At 42.0% G+C, this 22605-nt stretch overlaps 1 long non-coding RNA gene across 1 annotated transcript; it reads left to right on the forward strand.

Moving 5' to 3' along the window:
• Positions 1–265: 265 nt before the first annotated feature.
• LOC106782679 (uncharacterized) lies at positions 266–11738 on the forward strand. Its single transcript, XR_001379937.3, has 3 exons — positions 266–685; positions 813–968; positions 10482–11738. It is a non-coding gene; the product is annotated as an uncharacterized lncRNA (long non-coding RNA).
• The last annotated feature ends 10867 nt before the right edge of the window (positions 11739–22605 follow it).

A 22605-nucleotide genomic window follows, 5' to 3' on the forward strand; every position in this document is an offset into this window, starting at 1 on the left:
TGCCACAACCAGAGGCACTCACAACTAGACTACACAACTTTATACTGGGGGGCTTTGGGGAGAAGAAGAAGAGGGTAAAAAGAAGATTGGCAACAGATGTTAGCTCAGGTGCCAATCTTTAAAAAGGAAAAAAAGAAAAGAAAATCACAACGCTCAGCCAGCACTAGGGTTAGAATCTGCACTTGAAAGCAGGCACAGGGACGTTAAGTGACGTGCACGGTATGTGCCAGGCAAAACCTGGACAAGAAGCCAGGCGTGTTGATTGCGGGCGAGTGTTCTTTCCAGAAAGCCACAAAATGGCAAGTCAGACTGCAGCAAATGCTGGGTTGGGAACCAGCAGGCAAAAACCTGAAGGCTCGCTTGTGTTTCATTATCAACAATGGGGAAGCTGAATGAGACCAGTTAGCGGCGGGCAGGGAGCCAGCGTTCACTTGATTAGATCTCCATTCTTGTGATTCCCAGCCAGTGCCATCCGGGGAGAGCCTGAATCAGAGAGGCCGCAGCCAGCGCAGGCAGCACCTGTGTTTACCTGGCTCCACCGCCCGTTTAGAGCGAGCGGCGGCGAGGGGGGAGGCAGGAGGGGGCTCGCCCCGCGCCCGGGGAGGCCGGCTGCTGAGCCCGGGCGCTCCTCTCCCTCCATCGGCAGGGAGGCCGTCTGCGCCTCGCCGGAAGCGCTGGCAACCAGGTAAGTAACGGACTGACTTCTCAGCGTTTATTGCTTTGAAGTCAGCTTCATAGACTGGGGACAGGGCTGGTCCGAAGCCACGTCACGGGGGCCCTGTTGCCTCTGATGCAGTCTTACTCCCTTACAGAGCCTCTCACAACCCCCGGGATGCCTTGACCTTGCTGCGCTGCGCTAACTCAGCCGCGGAAATGATCCTGCCTCCTCGGCCCCATCAGAACTGCCATTTTCTGGATGTCATACTGTCAAGAAAGGGATGGTGGTGACAAATAGCCTCACATAAAATGTGAGTCCTATGAATATTTTTACTTAAAAGACACACTCTAGTAGAGTATAAATTCTATGAACTTGAGAATTTTCATTAACTTCGTTCACTCTCATGATTTGATACAAATTACCCCCACTAAACAAAACAAAAGAGGCCAGTAATAATACTATGGTTTACAGTGGGCCTCAAGGGAAACATTTGGTAGTGTTTGCCAGGGCTGGAATATAGTACATTATTTTGATATTGTTGATAGTCTCAGGAATAATGGCAACAGTGATGAAAAAATACTTTCTCAGAAGAAACCATAATTTCATAATAAGTTTAACCCTAATTTATTTCCATCCAGAAAACAAATAATATATTCGCCTTCAAAAGAAGTAAGGCACGTAGGGCAGAGAGATGCAGTAAGGACGTCAGGTCACTGACAGATAAGCGCCTGACCCAGAGCATCCCTTTGATAAAATGAACATGGTCTCACGCAGAATTTTTCAAACTTCATGTCATGAGTGTTGTAGAATCAGTTTAGTGAGTTGTAACCAAACTTTTGTTTGTAATGGCATAAAATGGAAAGGAATGGAATGGAATTAATAAGGTCTGTATACACTAGTAGATAGTACCTACTAGTATGTATAATATAAGATGTACTTATTACTCTAGATTGTGGTCTAAAATGCTTGAAAGCTAAGAGTCTAAGGCACTGATTCTTAAACTCCTGTTAATCTCAGACTTTTTATGGGGAAGCCGAACCTATAAACAGACCCAAGAAGACCTACCGTCCCTGCAGGCTGTGGAGGGGCAGGGTTAGGCTCGCCAGCGCCTTAGAATCCTCCTGCCCTTGAGGAGGGGAATTTGAAAACCACTGGTCCAGAAATTAGACTTTATCAGTTCCCCCAGTATAAGCATCAAATTTGATGCTTAGTGTTGAAGTTTGAAGGAATCAATAATAGCATCTTCCCTCCCACTTAAATTCTGAATTAGAGAGACAGTGGAATCAAGCAGATGAGGATCAAGCATCAGCATAATACCAGGAAAGGCTGGGGGGCAATCTAGCTTCGGTACGTGGCGTCAGTGGGCTTCCTCTTCTGAACTGCAGAATTAGACAGACGTGTGGTCACGGCAGTGCTGGAAACCTGGAGGGCCCCAACCCTGCCCCACCTCCCACTCGGAGGCAGAGGCTCAGAGCAGACAGGCCCATCCCAAAAGCAGAGAGGAGATGGGCTAAGTTCGACAAGCCCTGTTCAGAGAGGCCAGGAGGGCTGCATTAAGTGAAGGCCCTCCACATGGAAATAGGAAGCAGGTGGTAAGGAGGTTGCCGTCCGTAACACGTAGCAAAATGAAGTATCCTTTTCCTTCAAACACTCACTGAGTTGGGATTAATGTCTGCCTCCCTTGAGAGACTATAACCTTGAAGGCAGAGACAAATCTGTTCTATCCACTGCTGTACTCCCAGCATCTAGTAGACATTAGATGCTCTCAAACGTGCTGCATGAGCTGCATGAATAAAACTAACGTAAAATGAATAAAACTAAAGTATAAATGCAGTTAATGTAATAACTAGAACACCAACACCTCAGCTCCAATATAAGATATTGGAAAATTTATATTCATTCAATGACAAGCATGACCAGGCCCACTTTTGAAGATATTCAAAGATTACCTTTGCTCACCTTTGGTGAGCAAAGAAGAAACTTGGTCTACTCAGAGAAAAAGAGCAGTGAAAAAGTGGGAAATCCACCCCATACATGAAAGGAAAACAACAGCAAATCTTCCTTGTTCTGGAAAGTCACCAAAGAAGTCGGTCAGGTTCTCACAGGAGAGGCCTTTCTCTCTTGTGGTCTCAGACAAACTCTTCGCTGTGAGTAAACTGTAAATTACTTCTTTCATCTGCTTCTGTGAGAAAACAGCTTTGATTTATCAAGTCTGGCTCTTAACATGGCTCAGAGCTTCCAAATCTGCAGGCTGGTGGAGCTGTTGTCGTAATCAATGAATGCAGAAGGAATGGATATTTAAATAACAGGACTTGTAGCCATGACTTGCCAGGCCACAGGTGCGTGATTTTAGGAGGCAACATGTCTCTAACCACTGAACAGTCTTGTTAACAACAGCAGTATGCGAGGTCCAGTGGGGACGCACAGGGACACTCAGAAGAGCCCCGACCAAAATCTCTCCTTTATTCATCCCATAATGAAACTGAAATTCTCATATTCTTTACTCCTTTGAGGGAAGGCTATGAAAACTCCTATTAAGATTTGAATATCTATTTTTTGAGGGGCTGGACCTGTTTGGCCTTTACCTCACACCCCTTATGGACTTTTAGCCCATCAGTAAAGATTATTGTTGCTTTAAACAGAGAGTAATCTTATCCTCTCTACCAAAAAAAAGTAATGTTTTAATAATGATGATAGGCACACTTATTTCTAATATAAAAGCACCAGAATGAACAATAAACTCAAAGTTTGGGAGAGTGGTCGCCCTGGAGGTGGGGCATACGGTGAAGAAAAAGGAGTTTGGATGCTCCGGACACTTCAAAATTAAGTAGAACATTTTTTCTCTTAAACTAGGTGGGTACGTGGATTTTCATTTCCTGGTTATTCTTTACCCTTATACTTACTCAGTTATTATTTACATTTTTAAAAAATCTATTTTCAGATAAAACAATAGGCTGAGAACAGATGAGACAACCATAATCTACTGATCCGCTAATGTGGTTGGTGGACTCTGTTCCTTCATTCCTCAGACGTCTCGAGTGCCCACTGTGTGCAAGGTACTGCATTAGGTTTGGACAGCACAGGGCTGAATGAGAAACAGTCCCTGTTTTCAAAGAGTTCTGAGTCTACTTACCTAAAAATTGACATCTACTAAGAAATATATACCCGTACATGAGCCAATCTGATAAAATTTAGAACACAAGATTAGTTCAGCACAACTGGATTTCTCTCGAGTCATCTATTCTATAACTGACCTGAGAAATTTTGCACAGACACAGACAGAGGGAAATCAAAGTCACAGCTCTAAAAGTCCAGTCAGCCCATTTTCTAGGTCACGTCTAGGGGTCTAGGGCACCCCTCTGTGCCATGTTGTCTCTTTGTGACAAGTGATGAACCAAATCCAGAATTCTAAGAAATAGCACTATGACATCAGGAAATGTTGGCCAGCTCATTGAGAAAACTTGTTCTTTTGAAATCCTCTTTTGAAATATACACCCATTGCCCACAGCCTTGAGAAAATGACATATAGTCATTTAAAAATATGAGGGTGTTTAGCATGTGCATGCCAGCTCATCTCTATTCATCTGGAAAGTCATTTCCTTTTCTTTGAACTAATTTGATTTGGTTTGCTTGAGGCCTCAATTCCTTTCTTTCACCTTCATTTTAGAGCCGCTGTGAAATTCAGCCTCAGCCCACACACCACAGAGGTTCCAAATCTTGTTCCTTCCTTTCTCATGCCTACATGCAAGTAACTCCATTTGCCAATTATTCTGTAACTTTCAGACAAACAGATGTTGGATTGCATTATAAAGAGATAAGAAAGACATCTAATATTCTGACATTTTTAAAAAGAATTGAAATGAATGCGTTGTGACTCTTGGCAAAATGGTCATTATGTTCAAGTGAGAAATGTGTAATGAAGACATAGCTTAAGGAAGTAGGAAGGCAGAGCAGGAAAAGCATAGGGCTTAGGATCAGGGGGACTTCTTTTAAATCCCACTTCTTCCCTTGGTTGGTCACGTGACCCTGGGCAGATTCTTCACCTTTAAGAGGGATAAAAGGTCATACCTTTGAGAATTAAATGATATAATGAAAGCCCTTGAACACTTAGCAGCTGGTAGGTGCTTAATCACACAACTCTTAGACATTTTCAAGATACGAAACTTACGTGCAGGCAATGTTGAAATATCATTGATAAATGTAAACCTGAAGGAAAGTGATTATTATCTGCCAAAATTCCTGTTGCTGAATTTTAAGATGTTCAAAATCAATTTTGCAATGCAATATTCAGTAAGTAGGCATTGAATTATGTCAATTGTAGAGTACCATGTAGCAGCGATTTTTCAGTTTTACTTTGTACGGGTACATCAATCACCAGGTTTGTGAAAAATATAAGGTTCTGGGTTCTCTCTCTAGAGAAGCTAGTTTAATAGGACTGAGGTGATTCAGTAATTTGCATTCCCAGTGAATTTCCAGGTGATTCTAATGGAGACGGTCCTCAACCATATTTTGATAAATTCAGCCTTTCTCAAAATGTATTTGTGTATTTATAAGAGATGTTTTTTGAAGTGATGACTCAGATTAGCCATCACCTCCCATGCTAAAAACTATCACTTCCAGAGCATCAGTGGGAATGGTGGAAGAAGGTCCCCCAAAAATCTGTTCCAATGAGAACATGGGAAAAAATTAACAAAACTAACTTTTTTACAACTCTAGAAATTAGCCAAAGGCTTACAACAATCTGAAGAGATTTATTCGACAAAAAAAGGACTGAATCTTGATAAGAACAGCAAGCTTTGTGGGATTTTAACTTGCCCTATTCCCATTCCACCTTCTACAGTTCTGTGGTAACTTTGAAAACTAACAGCGACCCAATAATGGTACCATGAAAACCAGCTCCAACTAGAACAACTAGACAGAAGACCAACCAGAAAATGGAAGTCCCAGTTTCCTCATCTGTGAAATATGGCCAGTACATCACCTACCTTAGAGGATTGTTGAGAAGGTTACGTGACATGATATGTGTCATACTCTTAGCACAGTGCCTGGTATATAGTAAGTAAGTAAGAAGGATAATAGGAAAATTGAGTATATTTAGTAATTTTCTAAAGCAAATGTGGAGAATTTTACAAAGCAGCTTGTACATTGTCATACATCCGTTTTGAGTTATAACCTAAGGCATTTTGTAATAACAAGATTCCTCTGTGCTCATGGAGGCATTTATTGGAAAGGAGTGAATGAAGAGAGAATTTTCCCAGCAGTGATCTCCCCCGCCACGTTAGGGGAGACAGCAACCTATCTCAGTATCACACAGGACTGTCTCTAGTAAAAGAACGGCAATTCAAATAGAAGGTGATGGCTAGTAGCATTTGTCGAAAACAAAACCAGCAACCTGAGAGACAGGCAGGGTTTAATTATTTATCCCAGTTTTACCAGAGAATAACACTTGTCATGAGAGGTTAAATCTCTTGGCCATATGTAGACGTCACATCTCATTCTCCATCTAGTGTTCTCTTCTTACACATTTTGTCTCTCCATGATCTTTGATGTCATCCCAGAAAGGACAGACCTGATTTCTCTTTCATCTCAATGACTTCATGTTAGCACTCTTCAAAATATCAGAGTTCTCCTAGTTATGGTCCCAGTAAGCACTGAGGAAAATACTCTTCAGGGATCCAAGAGAAAATTTTTAGAAAGTATCCAATATTGATTTTTATTTTTCTAAGGCTAAGGTTAGACAAGCAATATATATTAAATTCTCATTTTTAACATCCGAATAAGATAATTTTACACCATTTTTGCTGAAATGTGAAATTTTACTTGAAAAGTGCAGTGCCCACTGTCCCCATGGGCCTTATCTATGCTGTAAATATCAGCCTCCCTCAGACGTACACAGGGTCTCCACTGAAGACGTCCTGGGACAATATCCAGATGCTAACTCCTAGGTATCACAGGAACAAAATGATTTCATTTCCACTAGAGGTGGTGCTGAAATATTCCAATTATTCTAGAAAAGTACTCAATCAAAAAATCTGAAGATAGGCGCTGGCCTGATGGCTTAGTGGCTAAGTTTGCGCCCTCTGCTTCAGCAGCCCGGGGTTCGCGGGTTTGGATCCTGGCTGTGGACCTACACAGCACTCATCAGGCAATGCTGTGGCAGTGTCCCATACGCAAAATAGAGCAAGATTGGCACAGATGTCAGCTCAGGGACAATCTTCCTCACTAAAAAAAAAATCTGAAGATAAAAACAAGACCTGGTATGAAAATCTGCAATTACCATTAATTAACGTATTATCCAGACACTCGGCAATTATTTGTGGATAAAGATGTTTAGGTTTTCTCAACTACCCCATTTGTAGATATGTTCCAGGTTGGTATTCCTCTGTATATATTCAACAAATAATTATTAAGAATCTACTCTATTTCTTTTTGTTAATAAAAAGGAACAAACTACTAATATAGAAACGTAGATGGATTTCAAAAGCATTATGCTAAATGAAAGATGCGAGACACAAAAGACCACTCACCATATAAGGGCTGTTATTTGATATTCTAGAAAAGGCAACACGGTAGGAACGGAAAACAAACTGGGGTGCCAGGGACTGGGTGTGAGAGCAGAGCAGGGGCCTGACTGCCAAGGACGGGGGCACTGTGGGGAGTGATGCCACTGTGCTTTGTCTCGATGAGGGTACAAATTACATGACTCCAGAACATTTGTCAAAACTCGTGAAAGGATACGCCTCAAAGTGTAAACTATATCGTGTGTAAATTACTTTTGAATTTAAAAAAGAAGCAGCAGTCATAAAAGCCCTGGCTTCAACCTCCCCCTAACACACACACACACACCCCCCCAAATCACAGAGAACCTATCACGGGGCAGAGACGACCTTAGCACTGGAAATGAAATATGAACAAGATAGAGTCCCTGGTCTTGGGAGCTCATATCTGGAGAATGAGGCAGACTTTTGAAAAAGACATAATCCCACATTTGAGTAAGTACAGTGAAGAGAGCAGTGAGAACAGATGACACGCAGAGGCCTAATTTAGACCTCTGTGGATTACATGCGTTTTGATTTGAAATCTTTTTTAAATGGCAAGCCTTGTCTCTAGGATCACAGGCTCATCGAGAGCTCAGAGGAAACATGGACCTTTCATTTAGTCACTTGGGTCCTAAAAACTGGGAAAAGCTAGTGAGAGGCTGCGAAATAGAGAAAAGGGAGAGAGTGTTGAGCCAAGAGGGAGTCTCCTTACGTTAAAATTCCAGATATTTCCACCCCTCTCAAAGTCCTGGACAAGGGAACAAACTTGTGTGTGAGAGTGTTGCTCATGGAAAATGCAGGTTTAATTAGGATCATTTGTACGTTATTAATAAAAATGTGTAATATTTATGAGTGTGCTTCTTGTCTGCTCCTGGCCTCTTCTTCTATTTAATTAGCTGTGTGTAGGAGGCGCTGAGCTGCAAGGCCCCTTTATTTCACAATGATAGTCCCACGACAGCTTGAGATGCATTTGAAACATAACAAAGAGAAAATTAGACTGTTCCTTTGGCCCAAATATAAAGGGAACTCTGTGGGCTCACCCTTCGCTGAAGTTGCTCCTGTATTTGGATTATATTATATCCCTGGCGCTTAAATTGAGAAAGAAATTGCCCCATGAGTAGGATATTTTCAGCATTATTGAAAAGGAAAATTCAATCCATTCTTGAGTAACATAGAAATTAACAAGCACCACTTTAAAAATCACCATATACATGTGCATGCACACATACACGTATGTATGTATGTATGTCACACACACGTGTGATTTGGAAGAAAAGAAAATTCAACTTTCAATATTTGTAAAATTGATTAACAACGAAATCTTCCCCTCCAAGCACCTTAAATATGAACTCACCGCAAAAGTAGGCCATAGGAGTGTACTCATGCCACCAGCTAACACGCATTTGGCACTGTGTACCAGGCATCCTTCTATGAGCTACACATACATTAACTCATTTTATTCTCTCAACACCTCTAGAGGATAAATGCTATTATCACCAGCCTCACTTAACAGATAGGGAAACCAAGACTTAAGAGGCTAAGTACCTTCCTCAGATCACAAAGTCAGTTAAGAGTAGAGGTGGGGTCAGAACCTAAGATATTTAGCTCCAAATGTGTTCCCTCTGCATTCTGTTAGCTATATATCAATTTCATCAAATATGCATAGATATCTGCATGTTTTGACACCCAGAGAAGTTGTTTTGCTTAATATTAAAACCCTTGTAGATGTGTAGGTCCTAGATTTCTACCATGGATTAATTCTGTTTATTCTTAGTCAGAGATGATTTTCCTCTGTATAAGAAAAAACAGAATTTGAATCAGCAAATAAACAAAAACTTCAAAGATATCAAATAGCTCTTTTGAGCATATTTATGAATTCAAACACTGGAAAACCAAAGTTCTCTGAATTTTTACATGGTATTAAACACTGAAAGAAGGATGGGGTGAGGCTGGACATGGGGGTGGGTAAGTAATACAATTATTAGATATGTTACCATTTTATTTTATTGACCTAAAAAAATTAAATAACACAGACCCTGAATTCAGCTACTTATGTATCTCATTGTGGATCTGCGAAATGCAGTCCTCATTCCTTGATCCCATCTCTCCACCTCCTCCTTGCATGTTGTGTGTTTTGAGGCCACAGCTGGGCCTAAGGGTAGAGTAGCCCAGGCTTCTGAGCTTCTCTTCCTCAGCTCATCTTCCTACACTCAGTGAGACCCTTCAGCAGGTCTGATCCCTTTCTCCCACACTCCCCTCCACTGGCTTTTCAGGCTCTGATTACAGGTCCTACTGTCCTATTAAGACCACCAGCATCCCCCTGCCACTCCACAGAAGGCCATCCAGTCCTGGATAAAGCAGTGCCCGTATGACACCCCGGCTTCAGTTAAGTCTCTGGCATCTCGGCATCCTATTTTCCCATTAGGTTACAAAATAGGAAATCATAGTGTGAGATTTAAAGATTAAATTTTGTCATGTCAAATGAGATTAAACAATACTCTCGAATGGGAATTTCATTTGGATGTCATCCTCAAATCCATATGACAAGTGTTGGCTACTGAACTTGGGACAAATTCAGTAGAAAGGTGAAATGAAAGAGATCACAATAGAAATGGCAATGCAGTAAGTCTAAGGCCTTCGGCAATGTTTGGGGGTAAACGACAGATTTCAATCTGACAAGAAATATGTAATATTTGTTGAATACTCAATGGCATTGTTGTCAAACAGAGTGAGGGGATCTTAAAACAAGGTAACTGCCTTTAACATGTTTGTGTACTAAATGGGAGGATAACATGAATGTACAAATGACAAAATATGACAAAATGGTATCACATAAACTGAATATGTAAGTGCTAAGAATGAACTGTTGATTAGAAGGACATGAGGCTGACCAGGCTTCCGGGAAAGATGGGTTTTAAACCAGTTTTGAAGATGGTAATGGAAGGCAACTGGCAGAGAAGAAGTGGGGGAAATTCTATAGATTATGGAAGGAGGTGTTCAGAAACTTGACCCAGTAAGACTGAAATTTTGAGAGCTGGCTGTTGGGTACATGAGATGATTATTTCCAGCTGCCAACAGTTCTTTTGCTTTATGTTCTTAAATTTTAGGTGGAAGTAGAGGCATCATTCATCATGGGTATGAGGGGTGTTCTTTTGTCTTGGAAAAAATTCTTACTTAGAGCATTTTGATTACGTAAAAATAAAGCCCAAAGTCAAAAAATTCAAATCTGGATTGGAAAACATGAGAGTATGAAGAGTAAACTGCTCTGTATGATTTTCTCAAAGGTGATCATCACTGTGGACTGGGGTGCCTCTCTGGAAAAAGAAGGATTTCCTTCACTCTCTAGAGCCAGTGAAGACCTAACGGCCTGGGTTCCGGGCAGGAGGGACCTGGTCAAAGGCTGTGGTGTGTAAAGCTGGTTCCTGAAATATGGCGTCAGGACTGAGCTTAAAGGAAGGTTGAAAGATTGAGATGATGATAAGAGACCTCTTCTTGAGAGCTTGACCAGTGAACTCCAGAGGTACTTTTCCCTTCCTGCAGAGTCATTCTCTTCTGCTATCCACAAACCATTGGTAAAGTTTTGTAAACTATATGGCCTGGTCTTAGAAGTGCTTGGAAAATGAACTGTGTCTGCACAGAGACTTGAGCAAAGTGCGGAGATTCCCTGCAGCCTGGAGAAGTAGTTGTGAAACTCTCGGAGTCCACCCACAGAGAAGCCTCGAACATTCAGCAGACAGAGAGGCGGCCCATGAGAGCCCATTAAAGGCTGGACTTCTTGCTGATTTAGGGGTGGAAAGGGGGCTTGTAGGTTGTTACTAGGTATTAAATAGAAGGTAACCCCTGGATCCTGGAGAATTTGAGATATCTCAGGGTTGATCTCACGTGAGACCATGAAAGTCCAGATTTGGGGTTTTATAAATTCAAAATTGAGAGATGCACCACTCACTGGAAATCCTCAGAGATGACCACTACCTACTTGTGATTAGCTGTAACTAGCTGTGAAACCCAGAGCAAGTCAGGTCAATTCTCTGAGCCTCAGTTTCATCACCTACAAAGTGAAAGGAATTAGATTGGATCATCTCTAAAATAATGATTAGATGAAAAGTTTTGCAATTCTGTCTCCCTGCCCCCTCACCTTGATGCCCAATAAAATGAGAAAGCTAAAGAAAAAAAATAGAAATCAAAAGGTAAGGGGAAAAGGAAAATCATCGTAGTAAATATCAAGTACCCAGATAGTCAGTAGCCATATGATGAGCTACTATGACTTGTTTTATTATGGTTATTGTAGATATATCTACCCACGTTCTTAGGAATTCACATTTTTTTAGTGACTAGTCCCTCTTAGACACAGTATCTCTTCTTTATCTTAATCGTATTTATGTCTTGCTTTATGAAATTACCGTCATCTAGGTTTATGTAAGTACACTCTGTGATGTTCAAACAATGACAAAATCCCTAACGATGCATTTCTCAGAACGTATTCCCATTGTTAAGTGACGGCTGACTACTTTCTTCCCGATTAAAATATAAGTGTCATGAGAGTTTGTCTGTTTACTCTTTACGGATATTTCTAGTACCTAACACAGGATATGGCACATGGTGGGTACTCAATAAATATTTGTTGACTAAATAAATAAAGGAAAGAAAGAGAAAATGAATAATACTCCCTATGTCTTCACTCTTTTAGAAGATCAGACACTGAAGGGGTTAAATTTTACGTATTATAGTAGATAATAACCCAAAAACAAGGTATTAAGATTGCTTAGCAATTCTTTCAGTTACCAACCATGTAACTGTATCCAACAGATTTGTTTCCAGTGAAAGTGCCTGATCAGATAAAGTGTGGTGCCCCAGGATCACAAAAATAGTTACTTCATGAATTAAAATAAGATACCTTACAATTTCTGGTGACTTTTTTGTAATTGCATTTCCCTTCTAATGATCCAAGACCTTGATAATGTGAAAATACTAGAAGAAATGCTGGGTTGAGTGGGAATGAGAAACCAAGCTTAAAACCTGTCAAGGCCACCTGGTCTCATGAGATGACATTGCCATCACCACCTCCATCAATAATTAATGGAAGTAAAGCTCTTACTGTAATCAAAGGATGATAGCATGAATTTAAAAGACCAAAGAACAGCTTTTTCCCAAATAAAAAAATAAATCCTGTACCTACAGAGAAAAAGACCAGTATCCTGCTCTCTAAGCTCTCTGTTCCTAGAATCTAAGACATATCAAAGGTCCAGCTAGAGACTCCTAATGGAACTTAAGATTCTTTTGAGGTCTACAAAACAATATCATCTGATCAGTAATACTGGTGAAGTTTACCCACCAAAGCATCAATTTTAGCAGTTAAAATTAAACTCAGTTCCTTTCACATTTATTTCTTAAGGGAGAAATGGGCCAGAGTTAGTACTGCAAGAAACCCAAAGGGAGAGAAGAAAGTTGTGTAAGGCCAGTAAATTTCCCAACTCAACATAACACACACTGAGGTGAAACCTGTGGGATGGGGACTTTATTATACAGAGATAACCTCAAAAAATTTCCAGCATCAGCTCTGAAAGCACTGTAGAATACTACTGGGGGAACAGAACACTGAAACAGTGACTGAGCAGGTGCTGGAGACGGCTCACTAGCTGGAGAGAGCTCTGTTGCTGGTGTAGACATTTTCATCAACTGGACCCAAGGGTTACATTGCTAGTTTTACTAAAGGCCTTTTGTCCTTTTCACAGCCGAAATAGCGCTTCATATCAAAAAGATTTCTTCTCCTAGCCCCTAAGTTTGTAAAGAGTAATTCATTAGATAAAAGGAGTAAAACTCACTATAAGAAAAACGAATCAACATCTATCCATATACAATTTGTTTTCTCATTCAAAGACAACTTTCCCTTCTGCTCCATGTTGTATGAACAACTTTCCATGAATTGCCTGTTTTTCAGTCTTCATATACACACTTGTACACATACACACCCCAGTACCTTAGTCCCGGCTAATACATGTTTAGGACTTGAGCTTGAAGGACAGGACTAATGCTTTATGTCCAGACAAACAGAATACTCACCCCTTATAATACATACCAAGCACCAATGTGCTATTCCCAGCCTTACTCCTGCCCAATTTTTAGCTATTGACCTTGGTATTTCTTTTCCCATTTCCACTTTGCCCTTTGACTCTAACATCTGGGGTAATTTTGACCGCTCACAACCATGAGTCCAGTTCTAATCTTAGCCTCACGTCACTCAGGACTCCACCTCTGCTGCTTCAGCTCTGTCCCCGTAATGTCCTCCTATCAGGACTCAGCCAACAAAAAGGATCTGGGTTTTTCATAAGTCTTATTTTCTCCTTTCATCTAATAGACACTTTTAAAACTTTTTTGAAACTTAAAAATAGTGTCAAAAATTTTTTGGTTATTAGGAAATAGAAAATATAACAACTGAGTTCATTTAATTGAAGAAAATGAAAATTGGTAAGAATGGCTGCTCCTGAAAAATTATATTGCTATGCTAGTGCAGCACGTTGGTTTTGAGCGTGTAATGGGTGCTGTTATCATGCTTCCTGACGTTAAAGCACTTTAAGAAAATATTAATTGACTGAAATACTATAAATACTCTGTTCACTGAAGAGGTAGTTAGAACTTTTATTTGCTCTTGTACATTTCACCCAATGGTTTTTCTTTTATGACAATGTTCCTGATCATGACATTTTTTTAGAAAAGTCATTAAATGTCTCTGATATAATCCACATATCAAAAAAAGTATGTCCATACATGGGAACTCTTACCTTACTACCATGTTGGGAATGTGTTAATAGCTCATTTTCATTCAAAGGTTGGTCGAGCACTCACTATATATCAGGCCCTGACTTGCACACTGAAGTTTCAACAATGACCAAGACCACTGTTCCCCTTAATGGCTTTATAACCCAATAGAAGAGACAAATAATAAACAGCCAACGGCAATACAATGTGACATGGTCAAGTGTTAAGATAGCACATAAGTGGTACACCCCCTCAGAAGGCCCAAGTCATGCTGGGTTCTAATTTACATATCTGCAGGGGATGGGGGGGTGGGAGGGAATCAGGACAAATAGATTGGGCTGTCCAAAAGAGATAAAAGTGCCTTCAGTTTGGAGAGAAAGATTCCTTTGACTTAATTAAGAAGGAGCCAAAAGAAGTTGATTTAAATAAGTAGTATCAGAGAGTAGGAGAGGTGAGGTATCAAGGACCTGGTTGGTAAACAAAACCATGGCCTGTAGCAATGGTAATGTGAGGGACAGAAATGTTGATAATCAGAGGCAAGCTGCCACATTCTACCAGGAGTTCCATAAAAAAGGATAATATGATCTGAGACTCCCAGTGTTGTGTGGCTGCTTGAAATGAAGAGAGAAGAAAGAGATGCTGAGAACATTTCTTCAGTCTAGGATGCACACACAAGGCCACAGGGTTATGAGCTACAAAATGAAGATTCTAGGAAATGTGGATGGGGACTTGTATTGGTTATCTGTTGCTCTATAACAAATTTAGCAACTTAAATCAACACCCATTTATTATCTCACAGTTCTGCAGGTCAGAAATCCAAGTGGGCTTCACTGGGTTCTCTCTTTAGGGTCTCACAAGACTGAAATCAAGATATCATCAGGCTGGGAGATTATCTGGTGGCTCTAGGGAAGAATCCACTTCCAAACTCATTCAGGCTATTGGCCAAATTAATTTCCTTGCACTTGTAGGACTGAGGTCCCCATTCCCTTGCTGGCTGTCAGCTGGGGGCTGCTCTCATCTCAGAAAGGCTGCCCACATTCCTTGGCACATGTCTCCTTCTGTCCTCAAAGCTGACAACGGTGTGCGGAATGCCCTTCATGCTTCAGATCTCTCCCACTACCCTTTCTCCTACTTTGACCTCATCTGCCACCAGCCGAAGAAAGCTATTTGTTCGTAAGAGCTCATGAGAGTACAATGGGTTTACTAGATAATCCTTTATAATCTGCTTCTTTGAAGATCGACTGTGTCATATACCTTAACGTTATCAGAGATCTCTCCTTGCTTTCACAGGTTCTGGGGGTTAGGGCCAAGCATCTCTGGGAGGCCATTTTAGAAATCCTGTCTACCACAGGACTCTAACCAAATTCATTCCTGATCTATATCAATCTAGATATACTATATACTTGGTATAAATTTTTCTATACTGAGGTCTTGATTTTCCTCAAGGATGATGTAGCTTGAGAAATCAGGGCTATATGGATAGTCATGAATCTTAGTACTAGAAGAGTCTTCGAAAGATTATCTTTGAAGCAAGTAAGAAATAATTATCCCCATTTCATACTTATGGCACCTAAACCCAGAGGGTTTAAGTGAGACTTGTTCAACACCGCGTGGCTCCGGGTGGCAGGAAGAGAGCAGAACCTTTTCTGCTGCTCTTCAAGCATCAACAAGTTTAAACAAGGCATTGTTCACTCAGATTTTTTCCCAGAGCTGTTGGAAATCCTCACAGGCATTTCTAATCGCTTAGCCGCTGGGCTATTCACTCAGGTACAAACCAGCATGTCTTGCAACAAGCCCAAAGATTCAGACTTTCCTTGTCTGAGAGTCTTTCCTACTGATAGTCATTAAGTGATGAGAAATCAAATGCATCTACATTTAGGTGAAATATAATGCTTAAAAGCATGGGCTTTGCAGGCAGACAGATTGAGTTCCAATCAAGATTGCTTTGAGCAAGTTTCCTCACCTCTCCTCATCTGTGAACTGGGTATGATATTAGTGCCTATCTCATAAGGCTACTCCAAGGAGTAACTGGGATAATACATGAGAATTCTTCACTTTCCACAGTGACAAGACAAGTTTTATATTTTTACTAGATGTCCACGCAGGTTCTCCATGGCAGTAGTTGCACTGACTACCCTCTCCTTGTGGCCATTTCTGCTGCTATCTGATTTGAAGGAATGGCCCCATTCTCTTTTTTCCTGCTCCCTTAGCATCAGGCTAATTGAATAGAAATAGGAATCTGCAAATTAAGTCTCACACAAGATGCTATAGGAACACCGTCTCTGCCATTCCTCTGCTTACAAGCACACAGACCCTTTTGGCCTTAAGAGGAGTTTCACAGCAATAAGCAAGGACCCTGGGGCCAGATTAGGGTGACCAACTGTCCCAGGACAGAGGAGTTTCTAGGGACATGGGACTTTCAGTGCTAAAACTGAGATAGTCCCAGGAAAAATGAGATAGTTACTCACCCTAGGACAGATTGCCATTTGACATTAAGCAAGTTACTAACCTTTCTGTGCCTCAGTTTCCACATCCAATTATAGAGCTCATAATAACCTTCCCTCATTGAGATATTTTTGAAGAATAAGTGAATTAATATATAGAGTGCTTAGGATCATATCTGGAGTATAGTAAGCACTCAATAAACATTGGTTATTATTATGATTACTAATCACTATAAGGAAACATGGAGTAATAAAACTAACACATGAGGACATGGCAAAGAGCCAGGATCCTGCGAAGTCCTTACAGCCTAAGAGGGGAGCACCTGGAAAGGACTGTTGCCTGCATCATCATGTCTTGATCCCTCTCTGAGAGATTATGAAAACAAAGAAAAATAAGAATATTCTATTATTTGAAGAAAGACTAATAAGAGAAATACAAATTAAAACTACCCTGAGCTACCATTTCATTACCTGACTAATAAAAACAAAGCAAAACAAACAAAAAACCCGTAAGTTTGACAACATTCCATTACTGAAGCGGCAGGGATGGCACCAGAGGGGATGCTAAATGGTCAACCTCCATGGAACGGTATCTGGCAATATCCACCAAAATGACAGATGCATTTGATCAAAACGCTGCTTCTGGGAATCTATCCTACAGCTCCTCTTACACGTTTGTCACAGGATGTACGTACAAGACTACCCCCTGAGGACTGACTGTTCCAGCGAAAAATGAGAAACAATCCAATCGTCCAGAAATAGGAGACTCACAGATGAACCATGGTACATCTGTGTAGCAGAGGACAATGTAGAAGTGAACCAAGAATAAAGAAGCTTTCTCTGTATTCAGATGGAAAGATCTCCAAATATATTATTCAGTAACAAAAAAACAAAGCACAAGATAGTATAAATAATATGCCATTTTGGGGGGAAACAAGAATATACATATGTACTATGTTTGTGTACCATATCTACACATATGCTTGTATATGCACAAGGAAACTCTGGAACGATAAGGAAGAGAATCACTAAAAGGATTCCTTATTAAGGGCAGAAAGAAATAGGGTAGTGGAACAAGGTGGGAACAAAATATCCCAGTTTAGAACTTTTAATTTCATTTTTATTTTGACCCCTCTAAATGTATTGCCTTTCAAAAAGATAAATTTTAAAAAGAAAATGTAAAAAATAAAGAGCTCTTTATCTATGTCATCCACTTAAAGATGAGTAAGTAGCACTCACGTCTATGAAATGTCTCATTTAAGAAGACAGGAAATTGTGTTGCAAACAACAATGGTGCGCTCCATCCACCCAAACAAACCCAAGATTTCTGACATGGGACTTTGAGGACCACTCGCTTCCAGCTAAACAGAAAGGAACCAAGCGTGTTATTCTGGGGATACGATCTATATCACCCTCTCATTCCTAGTATAGTCCCCTCTCAACCCAAAAGCGGCAGCATCTGCGAGGAGTAAGGATGCGGTGTGTCTTCCGTTTGCAGCCAGGCTGTGGTCTCGTCGCCCGTCGTTTGATATCTGCGCCTTAAGAGATCTGTTCTGCTTTTTGTGTTAATTGGAATCGTCTGCTTTGGGCGCCGACACAGGCATTTAGCACTAGCAGTCAATTGCTCTTTTCTCAGCCATCTGGCAAAAGAGTTGAAACCAGCAATTTTCTGAGTCAGAATTAGACCTCTGAAGAAGAATGTGCACATAGGCAAACCCCTTAGAAGAGGAGAGTGAAAGAAAGGGGCAGGTAGTGGGACGCTATAAACCCCGCTCTGGAGTGTCGTGATTTCAAAGAAGGGAACCCAAAACGGCGCTGGTTTCCTGACCCACCCAGCTCTTCCCCAAGGGCAGCAAGAAACATCGGGGTTGGGCAGCTGTCCTTGACCTTTCATCCTGAATGGCAGGGGTCACCCTCGCTGTGGCCCCTCCCGCTCCCGTCGTGATGAGTGTATCCGGTATCCTCACCTTTAGTTCACAAGCGGCCCTTTGACTTCGGCAGGATTTATGGAGCACCTGGCTAGTGTGACATCATCCGCTCCTGGTAGTTCAATTTGTTCTGGCTCCATCCCCTCACGTGCTCCCAGTTCTCCATCTGCCCTTTAAATGTTGTGCTCTCGACTTCTATCTTGAGCTGATCTTACTCCGTACATCTACTCCCCCATATGCAGGTTCAGACATTCACAGGTCTAAGGGTGAAAAGAGTGCTGGGTTAGTTCTTAAGGGAGAACTCATTAGACCCTTTCTGATCCTGGCCACTTTTCTGTATAGACCCATTCCAGGTTTCATGGGGAAGCACCACACTCTCTTCACACAAAGGCAGCATTGAATATAGTTCTGTCAGTCATTCCCTGCCTTCCAACTGAAGTCCTTCCTGGTAAAGCCTTCGGGGTCCCCAAAACTTGGGCAGGATGTCCCCACCACCACCACCAGTGTCAATGACTCAAAAGCTACGCAAGTAAACCTTAAGTACTAATAAGACACAAATTATGTCACCTTCAGGTTGACAGCTATGCCATCCCTGAATCATCCATACATTGGTGACACCCATTAGGCCCCATTTTGGCCCCACCTACCATCCACCTAGAAAATGCATGTAAAATGCACGAGTGCTCATCAGGTTAATCAGGGAGGTGCAGCCATCCTTGTCCAGCATACCCACCCTTGCATCTCCCCCAGGGAGGAACCGTGCACCAGCTCCAGCCATCTTCCGTCTGCTGAGTCCCCTTGCTCCCCCTCAGCTCTGGTCTTATACCCACATTGCAGGAGGGAAGGTTGGTGTGGCAGAGCCAGGACATATGAGCACCGTGTAACACAAGATTCAGGTAGTGTGGTCCTTCTGCCCTCACGCACCCTGCCCTAAATGTGTTGGGTTCCTCTTTCCCCTTGTTTCTAATGCTGTCGTAAATTGATTCAATGAACTATTTGATTCCTGCATATTAATTTGATCTGTGATCCTTTCTGTTCCATGACCTCTGTAACAGCCTGCCTGCTCAGGTACTTGGAGGCTGTCATTGGATCAAAGTAATTTCCCACATGACAAGATTTTTCTGGATGGTCTCTTTTTCTGTGAAATGTCTCTTCATCTCTATTTCATTTTATGATTACAAGCTATTCATTTTTTCCCCAGTTTTCAGATTTTCCTATAATAATTCTGTAATCTGGAAAGTAATTATGCTTTTCAAAAGAGTAAACTGGTGCACTGTTCCCTGTTGAAGCCCAGGCACTAAGTTTCCTAGGCATTACCCACACTGGTTCCTGGGCGGGTAACATAGCGGAGTGGATCAGGGTCAAGTTTGCATTGTGTATGTTGGCATCTCTTCTCTTCGGAGACTGACTGTTCACTCGCTCTGTCCGCTAACGCCTCATCTAGTCAGGGGTTTATGACTTATCTGCAGACCCCAGACTAGTCTAAAGCACGGGATAGGCTCAGTGCTGGGTTCTCGGTGTTCATGTCTATTGCGATTCAGGCTGAAAATAGTGGGGACTGGGGGCTGGGCATAATGGCTTCAGGAAGATTGACTAGCCACTGGGAAAGGCCCTCACAGCCTCTGGTGCTGGAGACAGACTGCAATGTGTGTCGCTCTGGACCCCGCTTTTACCCCTGCCACGCAGATCGTCTTTCATCAGTGGACATTCTCTTTCTCCAAACCAAGCACAAGGTAATTATCACATGCAAACTTCTCCCAGGATCATCACAGGCAGTTGCGCTTCCCTGACGTTACAGACCCAGGCCACCTTGATTGAACTTGGAGGGTTCTGGGTCTCATGGTCATTGTACCAGTCAGTATACGGAATCCCATTTCCCAGGCATTTCCTGTTTTTATTCTCAAAGGGTAAACAGAATTTCAGAGGATGCAAAATGGCAGTCCATGCCATGTCAACATTAAATAATTAAGAAATCTTGTATTTAAAAAGAATCCAGATTTCTAGCCTTTCTTGAAAAAATGAGAGCTCTGGATTAGCAATCTCCCATGGCGACACTGAGTGGCCCTCTTTAGACAGGCCGCGTGCTGCTCAGCTCCACACAGACCCCCCGACCCCCAGCTAGCCCACTCAGTGACGTTGCCTGAGTGGCTCTCAGGGCTGCGCTGCCCCATCCAGTCTTCCTGGCGATTGCCCCGTGTTTACCCAAGGCGCTGTCTGCCTGTCGTCCATCCTCTTTGTCCGGGCTTCATATGGCCCTGCTCCCTTGCTCCTGTTCCTGCTCTCTGAGTGTGATCTGACCTTGGCCAGTCTTCTAGTCGCTCTGCCTTAACCCGGTAAGGTGACCTGACATCGAGAACGACTGGAAGCCCGGGGGATCCTCATTTTGTGTTCTGACATTCACTTTCAGCATTTCAACCTAAGGGTCATCACACCGACCAGGCGACTATTGTCAGAACCCCAGAAGCTTCTTTAAAAATTAGTCAAGTACTTCAGAAGTCTAATGCTGAATCCCTCAGGCCTGTGACCTACCCATTCAGTTGGCACCAAATGCCTCCTGAGATTAAACAAAGCACTGAGAGATAATAAGATGAAATGGCTTGACCTTCAGATGTGAGATCTCTTTTTTCCTTCCAAGCTTGTTGCTGGTTCAGATTATTTTTATCATTTTTCAAAGCAGCAACGTTTATTTCTTCTGCTTCAGTGAGCTGTGCAGATGCAAGGTCTAGCAGGAATATTTAGTGGTCGCCATGGTTACCATTAGTCATATGAAGTTATAGCTAGTGTGCTGATTCCTGTCTTCACAGCTGTAAAAAGAAAGCACGCTCCAAAAAGCAGGCTTGCTGTGGCTCTGAAGACTAATTCTGTAATGCCCTCAGCTCCTCTGGTAGTTTATCTCGATCTGCAAGTTTAATTCACACTTTAAAGATTATAGGCAGAGAAGGTTTCACAGAACCTGACTGCTAGACGGGAACTTGGAGATAATTTAGCCTCAGCCTCTCAGCCTACAAATAAGGAAACTGAGGACCAGAAAGGAACCAAGGCCTGTCTACACACAAGTCAATTAGCCATCAAAAGATGTATGATTAGTAAGTACCAGGGCCAGGGCTCCTTCTGTCTCCACTATGTCTCTCATCCTAAATAATTGGAAAGGCAAAATGACATTATGATCTAGGATGGACAAAGACTATCCAAGTTTACTGTAAGGCAGGAAATCTGATCCTACACAGAGGGGTTGGATCCTTGAAATGAGGCTTGAGCCAAAAACTACAAATGGTCTCTAACACCGTGTTAGCCTTGGAATATCAACCAAGCTTTATGATTGTGTAAGTCTGGATGGTTCAAACAGTCACTGTTCCAAATGAGGCTATTTTCTCTGCTGGTTCTGACCAGTTGTCTAAAAAGTGGGTGCCCCACAGTGCTGTACCTTCTTCTGGGGTCCTGACCTCGTCCTGTCTCACAATTTCCCCGCCCTCCTGGCCCAGTGTTCAATAGATCCTCACTTCTAGTAAGCCCAGGCACATGGCTCTTATTCTATTGCTTTGCAATTGATTGGATGTAAAAGTAATATTGTATATAGAACATTTTAGACAAGGATCAAGTGCCCTAATGTCTTTACACTTTCTCATGCAAGGAAGGTTTTCTAACTGTTTCGTGAATTCTCAATTTAACTAGCTTTTGCTGGAATAGCCTCAACGTTAGATGACCGGCACAAAAGCTTCTTTGTAGATCTTGTTTTCAAGCACCATTTCTCACTAAAAGAAAACAGAGCTCCTTGGGGGACGGAGAGCTGGGGCAAAGAAATACAAGAAGGGTTTGGAATATCTTGTTATAGTAAAAGTAAAGAAGTGCTCCAAAAAGATGGTGGGGGATGTTATGGACTGAGTGTCTGTGTGCCCTCAAAATTCTTATGTTGAGGCCCCAACCCCCAGTGTGACTGTATTTGGATGTGGGTAGGTGATAAAGGTTAAATGAGGTCATAAGGATGAGGCCCTAATCCAGTAGGGCTGGTGCCCTTACAAGAGGAAAGAGAGACACCAGAGCTCCCTCTGCACCACGTGAGGATACAGAGAGAAAGTGGCTATCTGCGAGCCAAGAAGAAAGTTCTTACCAGGAACCAAATTGGCTGGCACCTTGATCTTGGATTTTTCAGCCTCCAGAACTGTGAAAAATAAACTTCTGTTGTTTAAGGCCCCTAGTCTGTGGTATTTTGTTATGGCAGTCCGAACAGAATAACCTCGGGGACGTGTCAAAAGGACTCACGAGCCAGCTTTTAGGGCACT

The sequence above is a fragment of the Equus caballus genome, chromosome 28, assembly GCF_041296265.1.
Source record: "Equus caballus isolate H_3958 breed thoroughbred chromosome 28, TB-T2T, whole genome shotgun sequence".
Lineage (NCBI taxonomy): Eukaryota > Metazoa > Chordata > Mammalia > Perissodactyla > Equidae > Equus > Equus caballus.